Consider the following 15,717-nt stretch of genomic DNA (forward strand, 5'->3'; position numbering starts at 1 on the left):
AGCAGGCGGGGCGCCCCCAGCGCGCCCCGCCTCCCGCCCTCGAGGCTCACTCGCGCCCAGAGCCGGTGCTCCCAGCGGCCGCGGGGCCGAGCCGCGCAGCCCCTGCCAGCCGCGCCGGACCGGTAAGCGCTCGCCTCTGGCTGCGTCTGGGGAGGTGGGGGAGAGCACGGGGATCCGGAGCTTCGGGGACCTCGGGGACCGGCCTCTCCCGGTGCCCACAAGCGGTGCGCCCTGGCGGGGTGCACCTCCCGCGTCTGGAGAGAGCCCGGCAAGGGGCGTCCCCCCGGGGTGGCCGCCGGGACCTGGACGCGCACGGCTCCCCTGCGCCGCTACAGTGCGCCCTGCGGGGCCCGACGGGGAGGTTTCGGGCGCGGCGGCGGCGGCGGCCCGGCTGCGCTGCCAGCCGCGGGGCATGGAGCCCGGCAGCGCTCGGCCGCGTGCGCCCTGCCCCGAGCGCTGGCAGCCGGCGGCGGAGGCGCTCTGGCCGCGCTCCCACCAGCGGTGCCGCCCGGTGCTCCTGCCCCGGCGCGGGGAGAGGGGCGCGCGCCCTCCCCGGCGTCGGCGAGCTACGACCGGGCTCGGGAGCAGCCGGAGTCCAGCCGGCCCGGCGCCCCGCTCCTGCCCCGCCCGGCGCGCCTGGGGGCCCCCGGCCTCTGGCAAGGGCGCCGCTTGCCGCGTGTTTACTGCAGCCGCCGACGGAGACCAGCCCCCGGATCTGCGGCTGAGCCCGGGTTACGGCGGCAAAACCGCCTCCAGCTTTGCATTTCCGGACTTTTCCCCCTCTCTTTTTTAATACTCTTACCCGTAATTCAGCCAGGATGAGGCTTCTTTTTTTAAATCGGGTTTCCTGTTTTTATTTAGGCTTCCTTCTCTGCACCTTCCTTGAAATCCAAGAGACGAGGACCGGGGAGACCTTTGGCAGGGACCAGGATGCGGGAGCACCTAGCGGGCGGTGTCTGCCGGGGTGGGGAGATGGGGGTCCAGAGACCCAGCAAAGAGATGGGAGGCCCCGCAAAACGCGCTCCCGGAGGGGACGAGGGTAGAGGGGAATTTCCGGGCCTCGGGTCGCGCGCCCGGGGCGGCCCAGGCCCGCGGTCCACAGACCAGGTGGTCTCGCGGCACCCTTCGGATCTGCCCAGTTTGCAGATGGAGCGCTGGGGAGCCCTCGAATGTACGAGTAAGCTGTTACTTGGTTAAGACCCCCTGGAAGGAGAGAGCGAAGGTCTCGAATCCCTACAGACTATCCAGTGGGACGGCCGTACCCCGGCTCCTGCACGAAGCCGGGTTGCGCGCCACGGCAGGGATGTGCCGCACAGTCGCGCGGGTTGCGGAGCAGGTGTGCCGTCGGTGTGGGGGGGGGGTGGGGGGGGAAAGGTCCTCTTTCAGGGTCTTCGAGGGGAAAGTTTGCCGCTCCAAAGGGGCCTTGAAACGGAGGTTCCATGCCACTGCTCATTTCCAGGGGAGAGGACGGTACCGGGGCGCCTGGCAGTGCCTTGGTGTTCTGGTGCAGTGAATGGTACCTTTGGGACCCTTTCTACCCCGCTCCCAAAGAGTCGATCCTTTTTACATACACGTTTGCAGTGAAGCAGTCATAGGACTGAATGATGTCCTCTCCATTTTCCAGGGGAGGGAAACGAAGGCCCAGAAAAGTTAACTTGCCAACCGGCGCAGTTTGCCAGTAGCTGATGTAGGACCCCAGGACCATTCCAACCTCTGTCTGTGCTGCGGCTTGCAGATTAAGAACATTTCCTGACAGTTGTCTTGGTGTAGGGACAGGGACCCTTTCAGAGATGCAGCCTTTAAGGGACCCACCTTGTTAATCCCTGTCAAAGCGGGCCCCTGCTGTTAACCACCAGGTTTGCCTGCTGCGATTAAGTGGACATGAAGAATCCTCTGATGGAGGAGGCCGTCACCAAGTACACAGAGATGGGAATAGAACTTTCTCTTCCGCTCTCTAGAGGAGGTATTTGCTACCCCTTTAGCGTCTCCACGCCCTGCTGTGGTTTGATTTCTTGACTTGGGGATTCTATCCACCCGTGGTTCTTGCTGCTTTTACAAACTCCTCCAGGTAGCGGAGGACCCTGGGGTGGGGGTGGGGCGGGGGCAGGGGCAGGGCTGTTGAAACCCAGCCGGCCAGTTCTAAGACATTGGAGTTCATCTAAGACATCAGTGTTCTAAGACATCGGAGCTTACCTCTTTCTGAGCCCCACTGCCCCCTACCTCCTCTGCCCGCGTTTAGAAACAGTGCTGGCCACTCTGCAAATGGGGATGTTTCTGGAATTAGGACAGGTGTCCCAGACGTGCTCCTGGCGGGGGGGGGGGGCGCGGGGGGAGGGATGGTTGCCTTACACCAGGACTTTTCTCAGGCTTTCTTACATCTAACTAGTGTTTATCGAGATCCCCTCACAGGGGCTCTCCTGGGAATGAGGCAGGCAGGCGGGGAGGGTCCCAGCCCCCTGGGAGGGTGTTAGGGGGCTTACAAGACACAGGCAATCCACGCATCACTAGAGACCAGCCTTGGGCCTGCTTAGCTTGTGTCCCAGCACTGCTGTGTCCAGGGAATTCATGGAGATGTGACTGGGGGTGTGAGGGGTCACTTCCGGCTTCACCTTGTTTTTCTTCAATCGCACAGTTAAAGGGAGAAGTGAATGTGCAACTCATGAAGCAATTCCCCTTTGGCCGGCTTATTTTTCAAAACCGATTTTTGTTTAGAGAGCAGTCTCCTCCTTCCCAGAAGCCAGCTGCTTCTGCGGGTCTGGTGATGGGGTGTGGGGCCCCACCAAATGTTGCTTTACCGTGGGACCTTAGGAAAGCTCTTTCAGCCGCTCCCTAGGGGACAAACATGTTTCCCAGCAAAGCTGTTGGAGGGGCAGGTCCAGAGGGGAAGTGCTCCAGGAGGACTGGGCCGGGCGGTGTCTGATGGGGGAGGTACGGAAGCTGGGGCAGGGGTGCTGCCCCGTCTGATGGCCGAGGTATGTAGTCCGTGACCACCAGCTGCGGGATGACAGGAGCCTGACTTGTCAGGAAGGGAGGGGGACCTTCTTCTCTGCGCCGCGGCCGGTGACGAGGGTTGCAAATCTCCTCTCTCCTTGCAGCTAAGGCTCAAACTGAATTGTCTTTCATTTGGTTGGTGGAAATTCCCCGCAATCATATCAGAAATGCTGCCAGTTTCGAGATGGAAAAAAAAATTAAAAAATAAAAAAATAAAAACCCAGGAACCTCCCTCCCCTCTTCTTCCTTACAGACACTGTGGGTCCTCCCAAAATAGGGCCCCACTCTGCCCTCCCTATGGGCCAGCACAGTCCTGGGCGCCCGAGGTTGGCGCAGTGAAGTTTTCAGCTGCCCTGGGCTGTGAGACACCCCCCGCCCCCGTTCCTTCCCCAGAGGTGATAGATCAACTGGCCCCCTTGCTAAGGGGCGGTTAGGACTTCTCCTAGAAATGGGTGCTTCTCAATGGCGCCTACTTTCCGGGCCAAGAGTGATCGGAGGAATGGGAGTAGTATTTTTTTTTTTTTAAGATTTTATTTATTTATTTGACAGAGAGAGATCACAAGTAGGCAGAGAGGCAGGCAGAGAGAGAGAGAGAGGGGGAAGCAGGCTCCCCGCTGAGCAGAGAGCCCGATGCGGGACTCGATCCCAGATCCCAGGACCCTGAGATCACGACCTGAGCCGAAGGCAACGGCTTAACCCACTGAGCCACCCAGGCGCCCGGGAGTAGCATTTCTAAAGTGGCGTTTTGGTTAGCTTCTGTCTCACTCACCTTGGGGAAAATGCTTTCCACTTAGAGAAAATGCCAGGAGCGTGAGTGGTGGTTGCTGGGTGCGGTGGCGGGCAGGGCAAGAGTTGATCAGGGCGGCCACAGAGAGGTAGCAAGGGGCCTGGGTCCCACTTCTGTCCTGAAATGAGGCTGTTTCCTGGGGCCAGGGTAACAGATTACCACAGATTTTGTGGCTTCAAGCAGCAAAAATGACTTCTCTCACAGCTCCGGAGCTTGGAAGTTCTGAGTCAAGGTGTCAACAAGGTCTTACTCCCTCCAGGGTCCTAGGGAAGAATGCTTCCTCTCCCAGCTGGAGGTGGCTCTGGCCGTGGGTCTGTGGCTTGTGGCCACGCTCCCCACTTTCCGCTCCCGCTTCATTTGGCCTTTTTCTCAGTGTCTGGGTCTTTCTGCTTTCTCTGAAAGGACACTGGTTATTGGGTTGAGGGCCCATCCTTAACTGCATTATACACGTGCGGCCGTCTTTTCTCTGGGTAATAATTTTCCCAAATAAGCCCAGGTTCCGAGGGTTGAGACACAGACACATCCTTTTGGGGCCACCATTCAGCCCTCAGCAAGTGGACAGGAGCACGTGTGTCTCTCCTGGGAAGGTGCTGAACACAGTTATCTTTGCAGGGAACCAGCTGTCCCCTGCGACGGGGCCCTGAGCTACAGCTTCCCAGTCTCTACCCTTCCTCGCCGATCTCCAGCTTTCTTTTCCCAGCTTTGTGAGCCTTAGTAGTGGGCTCTCCCAAAGGCAAGGGTCCCAAGAGCAGAAAAGACAATTCCCAAGTTCGAAGGAGCTGCCAGAAAGGTGAGTTCTGCACCTGCAGAGACTTGCCCCCCCGCCTCCAGGCAGTCCTCAGGTCTTCCGCCTGACCTTCCCCCTTTCCTTCAGAAACAGCTCCTTTGCGGTTCAGGGCCTCTTCCAGCCAGGGCTCCTCCCACCCTCTGTTTGGGGCCACGCGGCACTTCTCATTTTGGAGTTTCTTCTGTTGAGCAGCCTCCCGCTCCCCTAACCGGGCGAGGTGGGGGCAGGGCTGGGTTTTGGGGCTCTGTCTGCTGCGGGATGAGGCTGGTGGTACTGAGAGGGACCCGGAGCTCCCTGGACCTGGGGGTGTAATTAAGGAGTGCTCCAGGGCTCTCTGGACGGCAGGGCCACTCTCCTGCCTCCTTTGCCCCTCCCCTAGGGCCCCCACCCTCCAGGGCAGGAGGGGAGGGGTGTGTGCATAGCCACTCTTTGCTTTGGTTGTGAAATCTGGGAGAAGTCTTTTCTTATCAACAGGGAAGCAAGGTCATAGCCCTGTTATTGAAACTTTGAAAAGTCACTTAAGTCTGGTGGGGTGGGGTGGGGTGCAGAGGTGACCAAGGGATCCCTGCAAGCAGAAGCATTATCTTTGGAGCCCACCAGACTCAGTTTTAATCTCAACCTCTTTTTATCTGCTGAGTGACCTGTGGCAAATCACTTAGCCCTGCTGGGCCTCCCAATCCCCGGGCGGTAACAGGGCTCAGTAATGTCAGCCCGTAAGAGTCCGTGTGTTGTCACGTTTTTAGTGCCACGGCGAAACCCACAATCCCTGTAAGGAAGTGGGGTATAGCGGGTGGGCGGGGGGGTGTCGTGATCCCGCTGTCCCAACGCAGCCATGGCCAACTGGACGATCGCTCCCATTTGGGGAGGGGTGCACTTTCAGTGCAGTTGGACCCCTGTAAGCATGCGGGTTTTTATATTCGTTTTTGTGTCTCAGTTGTCAAATATACACGAAAACCTTCGCCCTCCTGACCGTGTACAGTTTGGTGACGTTTGGCACGTTCACACTGTCGCGCAACCTGCACGGCCACCTCTAGAACTTCATCTTGCAAAATCGAAACTCCATCCCCGACGCACAGTGCGGCGCCGGTTCTCCCTTCCTCTCCCACCACCGGCCGGCGGCCCCCGTTCGACTTTGTCTCTCGGAATGCGACTGCTTTCGGACCTTCCTCGTGGAATGGTCCCACGTCTGTCTTTTTGTGACTGTTTAATTTCACTTCGCTTAGTAACATCCTGAGGTCCATCCGTGTCGTGGCCTCTGTCGAAATGTGCTTCCTCTTTAAGACAGCGTAAGTTTCCACTGGGCCTCGAGGCCACGATTTGTCTGTCCACTCATCTGTCCACGGACACTTGGGTTGCTTGTGTCTTCTGGCTACTAGGAATGATCCTGCTGTGGACACGGGCATACAAGTATCTGTTCAGGTCCTTGCTTTGAATTCTTTTGGGTACATGCCCAGAGGGGAATTGCGGGATCCAATAAATGGTTGGTAATTTTATGCTTGATTGTTTGACGAGCAAGGCCTGCGCTCGGCTTTCTTCTCTTAATGTTGGCTCATGGGCATTTTTCCACTTTGCTTTGCAACCAAGCCATCCTTCCCAGTGGCATTGTAAGTGCCCTAAGGGACGCCATTGTCTTATCAAGCATCCTCTATTGTGGGGCATTTATGTCGCTTGCAGACACACAGACACACACACATGCACACGCACACACGCACATGTGCACAAAAGATTCTCAAAATATTGTCATGGACATTTTCCCGTATACGAGAATTACTCTATCAGGAGCACTTGGGTGACTCGGTTACGTGTCTGACTCTTGGTTTCACCCCAGATCACGATCTCGGGCCCATGGACTAGAGCCCCACGTAGGGTGGCCCAGTGAGCGGGAGAGTCCGCTGGAGGGTCTGTGTCCGTCTCCCTCTGGCCCTTCCAGTTGTGCGCACACTCGCTTGCGGCTCTCAAATAGACAACGTTTGGAAAAAAAGATGCATCAAAGGCATTGAAAATTTTGATGGCTCTTCCTGCAAAGTGGTTTTGCAAGAAAGACTAGACCAGGAAAAAAAAAATAATCCTGGTGATATGTAAGTTTCACGACATGCTCACTAATATTGAATAATATTGGGAAAAAATGTTTTACTCAGAGGCCCCAAAGATAATCATCTTCACTATGTTTTTTTTTTTTTTAATTGCTAATGAGGTTAAATAGCTTTCTTTTTGGCTCTGGCTGTGTGTATAACATGAGGCTTGCTGTGGTGAAATGCTGTGGTTAAAGCCTTGCGCTCTGGAATTGGATGGACTCAGACTCAAAACCGTGGCTTCGCCGCTTGCCAGCTGTGTGACCTTGAGTAGGTTCCTTACCTTCTCTGATCCTCCGAGTCCTCTTCTGTAAAATGAAGTTAGTGCGACCTATCCGTAGGGTTGTCTCGAGGACTAAAGGAGGTAGAGGGGGTGATGAACATTAGCTAGCACGTAGTTGACAGGAGATACTGGCTGTTATTGTCCTTACCATTATTCTAACTTAAGTTAACAAGTCTCTGTTCACCCTCAAGATTCATCTTGTTTCAACTAGCGGAGACGGGACGGTACCCACTTACGCGGGAGGGGTTTAGGTTAAGCCCAGGGATTCGTTTCCTGCTCTAAACGCAGGTGTTCCCAGAAGGAAGGTGACAGCCATCCTCTGGTGAAAGGGACAGTGTCCTTGAGTGTCTGGCTGGATTTGGGTGGGAGGAGCCTGCCTCCTGGGAGATGAGAAGAGGTGTGATGAGACAGCCCAGAATCCCGAGTCCCCGCAGGGCTGTTTCTCCGGGACCCTGTCCCCCTGCGGTCCTGCAGCCTCTGTGGTTCGTAAATGGTGATAAAGACTTGCTAAATGGTCGGGGCCAGAGCTCATCTTGGTGGCTGTTCCACTGCTGACATCCAGAGGCTTCTTAAAACAGTTTGGGAAACTGAGGCAGGCACTTCAAAGGCAGGACCCCTGGGCTTGGGCACCAGCCTGCTTTTACAGCCCCTTAGAGGAAGGTGGGGGCCACTCTCCTCTCCAGTAGACAGACCTCGGGGAGCCCCAGGTGAAGGGGATGCCAGCCCAGCAGGCGGAGGTGGGGCGCACCCAGTGCGGGTGTTCTCTGCTGCCCACCTGCGTCTGAGAACGAAGTTTACAAAACCGGGATTTGGGTCTCAAATAACCTTTTCTTTCTTTCTTTCTTTTTTTTAAAGTTTTATTGATTGATTGATTGATTGATTTGACAGACAGAGATCACAAGTAGGCAGAGAGGCAGGCAGAGAGAGAGAGGAGGAAGCCGGCTCCCCACTGAGCAGAGAGCCCGATGTGGGGCTCAATCCCAGGACCCTGAGATCATGACCTGAGCCGAAGGCAGAGGCTTTAACCCACTGAGCCACCCAGGTGCCCCTCAAATAACCTTTTCTCAAGAAGTTTTCTTGTAGGGGGAAAGACAACAAAAACCCTCAGCTTTCCCCATCACCTGTCTCTGTTCAGAGCCACCGGGAGGACAAGCAAGACCATACCTCCTGTTTCGGGTGCTTCTGGGTGTGGGGCCGGCATCACTTGGTCCTGGATCTTCCTTCCCTGTTGTGTGGTATGGTGAATAGTTGAGTACTACGGCCCATCTGCTGTCTTTTGGAAAGCCCTGCTGAGTTGTGGTCTTTTTTGAAATTAAATGCAGCAGCACATTGACGATGTGGTCGTTCCTTGAGACGTGTGTGGCTCCATATATCCGCTGGGAAGCACAGCACAAGGCACAGTGTTTCAAGAATGAGTGGAAGGGAAGCTTAATGTTTGTGTCAAAAGCCAGAACTTTAGAATTCCATGTCCAGGTCTTGACTTTGACCTTGACATGTGGATGACCTTGCAAGTTACTTGCCCTCTCTGAGCCTCCAGGTGTTTTTTTTTTTTTTTCCCCACAACTTTTTATTTTGGGGACAGGTTTGTTTTTGTTTTTTTTTTTTTTTCTGAAAATTGGGTACAAGTACTACTTTTACTGGATTATCGCGAAGATTACAAATAAGGAAAAACCTGTCCCAAGTCATGGGCTCTCCAGAAATCGCTCTTTTTGGCATTGGATGAATGAAACCCTGCAGCCCCTGTTACGGGAGAGAGTGGGTTTTAAATGACGGGGGTCTCTGTCGGAGATTGTTGGAATTGGCTGTGTTGGAAAGTGTATCCACCCCTCATTTTATTTGACCCTCCCGGGGCTGACCCATAGGGAAAGGCACACAGCGTGTGACGCCAAATACCAACCAGCATCTTATAGGTTAAGGGTTGGAATGGCTTTGTCCCTTTGTTACCAGCCCGCTCCTCTCAGATGTATCAAAGCCCAAAGTTTACTTTCTCCGGCTCGCTCTTTCTTTCTTTTTTCCTTCCTCCCCCGCTTCCTTCCTTCCTTCCTTCCTTTCATTTTATTTATGTGACAGAGCGAGAGAGCGAATACAGCCGGGGGAGTGGGAGAGGGAGAAGCAGGCTTCCCTTGGAGCAGGGAGCCCGATGCGGATCTCGATCCCAGGACCCTGGGATCATGACCTGAGCTGAAGGCAGATGCTTAGCGTCTGAGCCACCCAGGCGCCCATTTTTCCAGCTTTTTCTAACCCTTCAGGGTCTAAAGGAGCGTGGGGAACAAGAGCAGAGAGCTGATGGGATGAGAGCTTTTCAGGTCCTTTCTTCCTTCCCACAGGGCGGGGGTGGCAGGAGCAGCCCCTGGACTAGCCCACCTGGCCTGGACGGGCAGGCGAGAGCAGCTGGCCTGTGCAGTCTGCCATCCAGTGACCTTGGCAGTTGGACCTTGGGTCCGCTGGGTCATTAAGCGGCAGCAGCAACATGGGGGCAACCAAACGGGCGAGGTGCCCCGGAGGCAGCCATCCCAGGACCTTCTGTGTTGCAGGTGTGTGGGAAAGTGGTTGGGGGAAGGTCTGGCGGCTGGCGGTGACCTTGGCCCGCATGGACAACGCTGCTCCTAGAGAGGATGGGGATGTGCGCACTTGGCCTCCAGCAGCCCACTCTAGCCATGACCTTGCTTTGAAGCTTCCAGTTTTAACACAAACGTGAATTTTACATTTGATTCCACGATAAGCCCGTGTTTATTTTACTAGGAGGTCGCGCTCCCCCTAAACATTGAGTCACATGGATGCTCTGGGAAAATGTGTTTTTTTCTGTGGCTTCCACTACTCCCAGGACAGCGTCTCCCACCATAGTTTGAAAGCATGGATCGGGGGGTGCCTGGGTGGCTCAGTGGGTTAAAGCCTCTGCCTTCGGCTCAGGTCATGATCCCAGGATCCTAGGATAGAGCCCTCATCAGGCTCTCTGCTCAGCGGGGAGCCTGCTTCCTTCTCTCTCTCTCTGCCTGCCTGTGATCTCTGTCTGTCAAATAAATAAATAAATAAATAAATAAAATCCTACCCCCCCCGCAAAAAAATCCATTAAAAAAAAAAAAAAGAAAGAAAGAAAGCATGGATCGGGGCAAAGCAGCGTGAGGGCTGCTGTCGTGACCAGACACGCACGGTTTCATAGGAGCCCCGTTTCCCTATGCGATTCACTGGTTGAGTCGTCGAAACTCTGATTGGTGCAGAGAATATTAAAACGCTTCCCCTCAAATTGAGGGGCGCCTGGGAGGCTCCATCGGTTAAACCTCTGACTCAGTCTTGGCTCAGGTCTTGATCTCGGGGTTATGAGTTCAAGCCCCACCTTGGGCATAGAATGTACCTAAAAAAGAAATAAAATAAAATGTTATCCCTTAAATCCAGACATTTTGGCCAAAAATGCATACATGTCCGTTGGTTCACTGATGCATAGATCTAAAGCCAAGGGCTTCAGCCTGAGCTGGCTGTCGCTGCTGCAGAAGGCCCCCTGCAGGGGACAGTCCCTGTGAACTCTGCTCCTTCCCCACAGTCTTTCATGCCTTGGCCATTCCGCTGCAGTGGAAAGTTTGTTTTTGTGACTTCTCTTCATTGGGTTTCTAAAGCATTCTGCTTCGTTGTCATGGAAACGGCTCTTTCTTTACACACCCATATCTCTTCTGCTTTTCCTCTTCCGTGTCATGTAATTACTAAGGTGAACAAGGGTCGTGAGCTTCCGTGGGCCCAACCGAGCCCAGACAATCCTTGTTAGTGTGCAGGGACCGGGGCCCCCAGGAGGAGCCTGCTGGCCCCAGTGGTCAGCAGGCTCAGGCCCTCGGCAGGGGGAGGAGTGGGGAGCACATTTCCCCCTAAGTCTGCTGGGGAGAGGTCGGGTGAGACGGAGGGGTGGGAAGAATTGCAGAGCAGGAACCAGGGCACCACCAGCTCCAGAGGGGAAGCAGCCAGAGCCAGTTTCTTTTTTAAAAAGATTTTATTTATTTATTTGACAGACAGAGACCACAAGTAGTCAGAGAGGCAGGCAGGGAGAGAGGAGGAAGCAGGCTCCCCACTGAGCAGAGAGCCGGATGCGGGGCTTGATCCCAGGACCCTGAGACCATGACCTGAGCCGAGGGCAGAGGCTTGAACCCACTGAGCCACCCAGGCGCCCCCCAGTTTCTTTTTCTGTGGAGCCCATCAGCGAGCATTCACACTTCGGAGTTTCCCCAACACCCAGCTCAGAATCTCCACCTTTTGTTAACTGGCCTCTTTCTTTGTCCGATAACGATAATGGCAAGAAACACCTTCTTAGCACCAGCTCTGTGCTAGGCGGTGTTGTGGGTACTTTGAAAATGCCGATTTATTCTTGTAAGTACTGTTGTGATCACTGCTTTATAGAAGGGGAAACTGAGGCATAGAAACACTTAGCAACAGAAGGGGAAACTGAGGCACAGAAACACTTAGCAACTTACTTTGGTCTTGCCCAGCTAGGAAGTGGCAGGACCCGTTCCTCCCCGCTGTGCCGGACGTCTCCAAAGGTGGCTGCGTTTGGGACCCAGCACTTGGTTGGGGCGGGGGCATCTGGACGCCAGGCAGGAGGAGGGGCGGGGCCTCCGGGGAGTCCGTGGCTATGCAGGGGGACTTCCCTGCGCATTCTCACCCGTCCCCTCCACCCCGAGGACTTTTCTTGGGCTCCAAGCCGCTTTCCCTGTTCTTTCTGGTCCTGTGTCTCTGGGAGAGCTGGCCTCCTCCTGGGCTCTGGTCCGCTATAGTGAGGGAGGTCAGGAGGGTGTGGCTTCTGAACCCCGCCCCGCCCCCTCTGCCCAGGGTGGTGCCCATTCTCCGCCTCTGTCCCGAGGAAGCAGGGCCTGGCATCTGAAATCTCAACCCCCTCCTTGCCCAGCTCTTGAACCTTCTGCAGGAAGTCGGTCCAAGAGTCCTCAAGCTGCTGGACAAACAGAGCAGCAGGCTCAGGTGTCTCTGCAGCCAGTGGCCCCAGTCCAGTTCCTCTGCACTGACCCAGGAGAGGCGTGTGGCCCAGCAGTGACAGCAGCCTCCGGGGTCAGCCTGGGTCCGAATCTGCCTCTCATTCAGGAGTTGTGCAGCCCTAACCTCCTTGAGCCTCGCTTTCCTCCTTTACAAAACGGAGCCTGCCTTCGGGTCTTGGCGTGACAAATCAATGAGAAAAGAGACAGAAGGCACCTATGCTTTGCTGACTGATGGCAGGAGCCTGGTGATGGGCTCTGCCCAGATAAACCGCGCTAGGCTGGACGGAGTCTGAATGTATCCCAGAAGCCCCCGGGGCAGAAGGGGTCTGGACACCTGCTGTGGGAGGGGAAGGAGGTGACACAGGGCACTTGCCAAGGAGAGACCGACCCAGTGATGGATGATGGGGGTGTTCGGAGCCCTCTGTGTCATCCCCAAAATGAGGAGTCTGCAGATCGGGGTCTCGCAAGGAGGGGAGAAGGACATGAAAGCCCATGGCCGGATGGGGAACCGGAGTGTTGAGTGCCTGGGTGGACGGCCAGCTGCAGAGTCAGACCCCAGGAGAAGGGGGTAAACTGCCACTTAGCTGAGACCCTCGAGAAGGGGACCCATCTCTGCCGCCACCGTGTGTGTGTGTGTGTGTGTGTGTGAGAGAGAGAGAGAGAGAGAGAGAGAGTGTCTGTGTGTGTGTGTGTGTGTGTGAGTGTGATTAGCTTAGGGGGTCGGGACAGGAAAGGGAAGTGGAATTTGCAGTTTTAAAAGATACTGATTAATTGGGGGTCTTGATTTTGGGGCAGTGTAGATCTTCTGGGAATTACAGGCTGGGATCTTGCCCGTGGATATTTTTTTTTTTTAAAGGTTTTATTTATTTATTTGACAGACAGAGATCACAAGTAGGCAGAGAGAGAGAGAGCGAGAGAGGAGGAAGCAGGCTCCCGCTGAGCAGAGAGCCCGATGCGGGGCTCGATCCCAGAACCCTGGGATCATGACCGGAGCCGAAGGCAGAGGCTTTAACCCGCTGAGCCACCCAGGCGCCCCAACCCGTGGATATTTTTAATATATGTGTTATGTTTTATAAATGTGTGTATGCATGTATGCTGTGTATTTTTAATTGTATAGGGTCAGTGCAAGCTACTTAAGAAAAGTCTGTAAAATACAGATTTGCCAAAGGGAAAGAAACCCATCATCTGCCTTTGCTAGAAAACTCCCACCACCCAGTGGTTCTTCATCTTTTTCAGGTCTTAAATCCTTTTGAAAATCTGCTAAAGACACGGGACCTCTCCCACAGAGAATGTCTTCTACAGAATAATGTCAGGGGGTCCCTGGGTGTCCCCCCAAGTTCATCCCAGCCTCATTAGGGTGCACTGAAGGACTGTTTGAGTCCAACCACTGGCTTCTCTGCATTATGGGATGCTGTCTCCAAAAGCAATGTCACAGGTCTGCTTTGAGGGGCACCTGGGTGGCTCAGTCAGTTAAAGCATCCGACTCTGGATTTCAGCTCAGGTCATAATCTCTGGGTCCTGAGATCGAGCCCCACATACAGCTCCACGCAGGGCATGGAACCTGCTTCAGATTCTCTCGCTCCCTTTTCCTACCCGCCCTTACTGCTCTCTAAGAAAAAAAAAGTTTGCTTTGAAGCTGCTTCTGCTTTCAGCCTTGACCACCTCTTATGTGCCATGTACAAGTTTACTCTACGCTGTTTAAATCCTTTCTGTTGTCTTAAATTCGCTGCTCCTTTGGGAGGACATTCAGCAAGGACCGAGTGACCCGAATCATTTAGTGACTCTCTGCTGTAAGGTCAGCTCACTTACGGGGCCAGCTGACCTTTGGGACAGTTGCCGCCTGTGGTTTTGTGGTCCTCCCTAGGCTTGGCAGGTGGAAGGGCCCGGGAGAGGTGGGTGCACTTCAGGGGTTGGGGGGCGTCCTCTGCGGAGGATGCGAAGTCAGGGCCATGTCCAGGCTCAGCATGTTAGGCTCCAGGCGGGGTCTCCCTGGAAGGTCAGCCCGCAAACTTCCTTTTGCCAAGTTTCGGGGTGCTGGCGCCGAGCATCCCACACCACGGCACCCGAGGTTCGCTGTGCTTCGCACCATGGCCTCCGCCCCGGGCAGAGGGAGAGCTCTCTACTTCTTTCCGCAGCCTCGCTGGTGGCCGGCCTCCCTAGGTGCCGCCCCGTACTTGGGACAGGAGCCTGAGCTCCTCCACCTTTTTTAATAAAACAGGCTTTATATGTCGCTTCATGCACACAGTTCCGTGGCTTTCCTCTGTTGACAGAGTTGCGCAACCATCACCAGAATCGGTTTTAGAACGGCCTCCTCACTCCCCAGAGAAACCCCATGCCCGTTCGCAGTCACTCCCCGCTTCTCCTCAGTCTTCCCAGCCCTCGGCAACCAGGAAGCTACTTTCTGGCTCTATGGATTTGTCTATTCTGGACATTTTGAGTAAATGAAATCACACAGGATGTGGTCTTTTGTGGCCAGTTTCTCTCACTCAGCCTGTGGCCTCTTCTTCAGAAACCCGTCTGACTCATACAGTTACAGTAGAGGGCTTGTTTGTACCGATCGTTTGCTCGTTCCAAGTCCTGATGGGGCATCTGCTGTACCGGAGCAGGTGCTGGGCCACACGGCAAGGAACACAGCAGCCGTGGATGGTGTATTCGTCATCTCCTGCTGGGTAACAAATGGTGCCAACACTGGGCAGCTTAAACAACAAACACTGATTACCATCGGGCTGTTGCTACGGGTCCAGAATCTGGCAGGGGCTGGGGCTGCAGGTGTCTGGAGCTGGTTGTTGGCAGGTCTCAGGGATGTCCTGCTGTCAGGGCTTCTTCCCAAGGCAGCTTGAGTGTCCTTCCAGCATGGTGGCCGGCTTAACTCATAGTGAGAGTTGAGAGAGGCCAAAGCCCTCAGTTTCTGTGAACCTAATTTTTTTTTTTTTTAAGATTCTTATTTATTTATTTGACAGAGAAAAAGAGAGAGAGAGGGACCGCGAGTAGGCAGAGAGGCAGGCAGTGAGAGAGAGGAGGAAGTAGGCTCCCCACTGAGCAGAGAGCCTGATGCGGGGGTGATCCCAGGACCCTGAGATCATGACCTGAGCCGAAGGCAGAGGCTTATAACCCACTGAGCCACCCAGGCGCCCCCTGTGAACCAAATCTTTTTTTTTTTTTTTAATATTTTATTTATTTATTTGTCAGAGAGAGAGAGAGAAAGAGTGAGCACAGGCAGAGTGGCAGGCAGAGGCAGAGGGAGAAGCAGGCTCTCTGCCGAGCAAGGAGCCTGATGTGGGACTCGATCCCAGGACACTGGGATCATGACCTGAGCCGAAGGCAGCCGCTTAACCAACTGAGCCACCCAGGTGTCCCCTGTCAACCTAATCTTGAAGGTGATGCGCCATCACTCTGCCCTCTGCCCTTTGCAGTTCTGCTCTCCTGCAAAGAGGTGTGAATACCCAGGGGAGGAAGTGACCGGATGTGGTTTCATATGGAAAATGGCCCTCGTCATAACTAGCGCCCAGCACCTGCTCGTGAAGGGCCCGCCAGGCCACCTCTGAATGACCCTGGACGGCTGTGAGTTCCCTAGTTCCGCGCTAGTCTCAGTCCTCCTGCACCTTTCCCGCTCTGTGTGTGTAACCAGGGAGCGGAGCCTGGCATTACGACACACACTGCACTTGGGGCCTCCTGATCATCCGCTTCACACAGAATAATTTTACAGATGATTTTCCAGGAATTTGTGAATTCTGTGTGCATTTTCTATCACATGGATGAGCCAGCTTTGGGATTGCCTTTCGTTGGTGTTGGTGATGGTGATGTGGACTAGAACCGTCCCCAGGACC

At 54.8% G+C, this 15,717-nt stretch overlaps 1 protein-coding gene across 8 annotated transcripts in view; it reads left to right on the forward strand.

Annotated features, from left to right (window-relative positions):
* PIK3CD (phosphatidylinositol-4,5-bisphosphate 3-kinase catalytic subunit delta) overlaps positions 1-15,717 on the forward strand; it is a 64,540-nt gene that overhangs the window by 13,376 nt on the left and 35,447 nt on the right. For 4 of the 8 annotated variants that reach the window (XM_004768606.3, XM_004768607.3, XM_045063699.1 and 1 more), the window contains exon 1: positions 24-122. The exons of 1 other annotated variant lie outside the window; for it this stretch is intronic. The gene's annotated coding sequence lies outside the window, so the exon portion shown is untranslated. Of the gene's footprint in view, positions 1-23; positions 123-4,390; positions 4,569-15,717 lie in introns of those variants that run through there. 3 more of the 8 variants (XM_013064594.2, XM_013064593.2, XM_045063697.1) reach the window with 3 other exon arrangements.

Source organism: Mustela putorius, unplaced genomic scaffold (genome assembly GCF_011764305.1).
Source record: "Mustela putorius furo isolate JIRA1106 unplaced genomic scaffold, ASM1176430v1.1 tig00003853_pilon_pilon_pilon, whole genome shotgun sequence".
Lineage (NCBI taxonomy): Eukaryota > Metazoa > Chordata > Mammalia > Carnivora > Mustelidae > Mustela > Mustela putorius.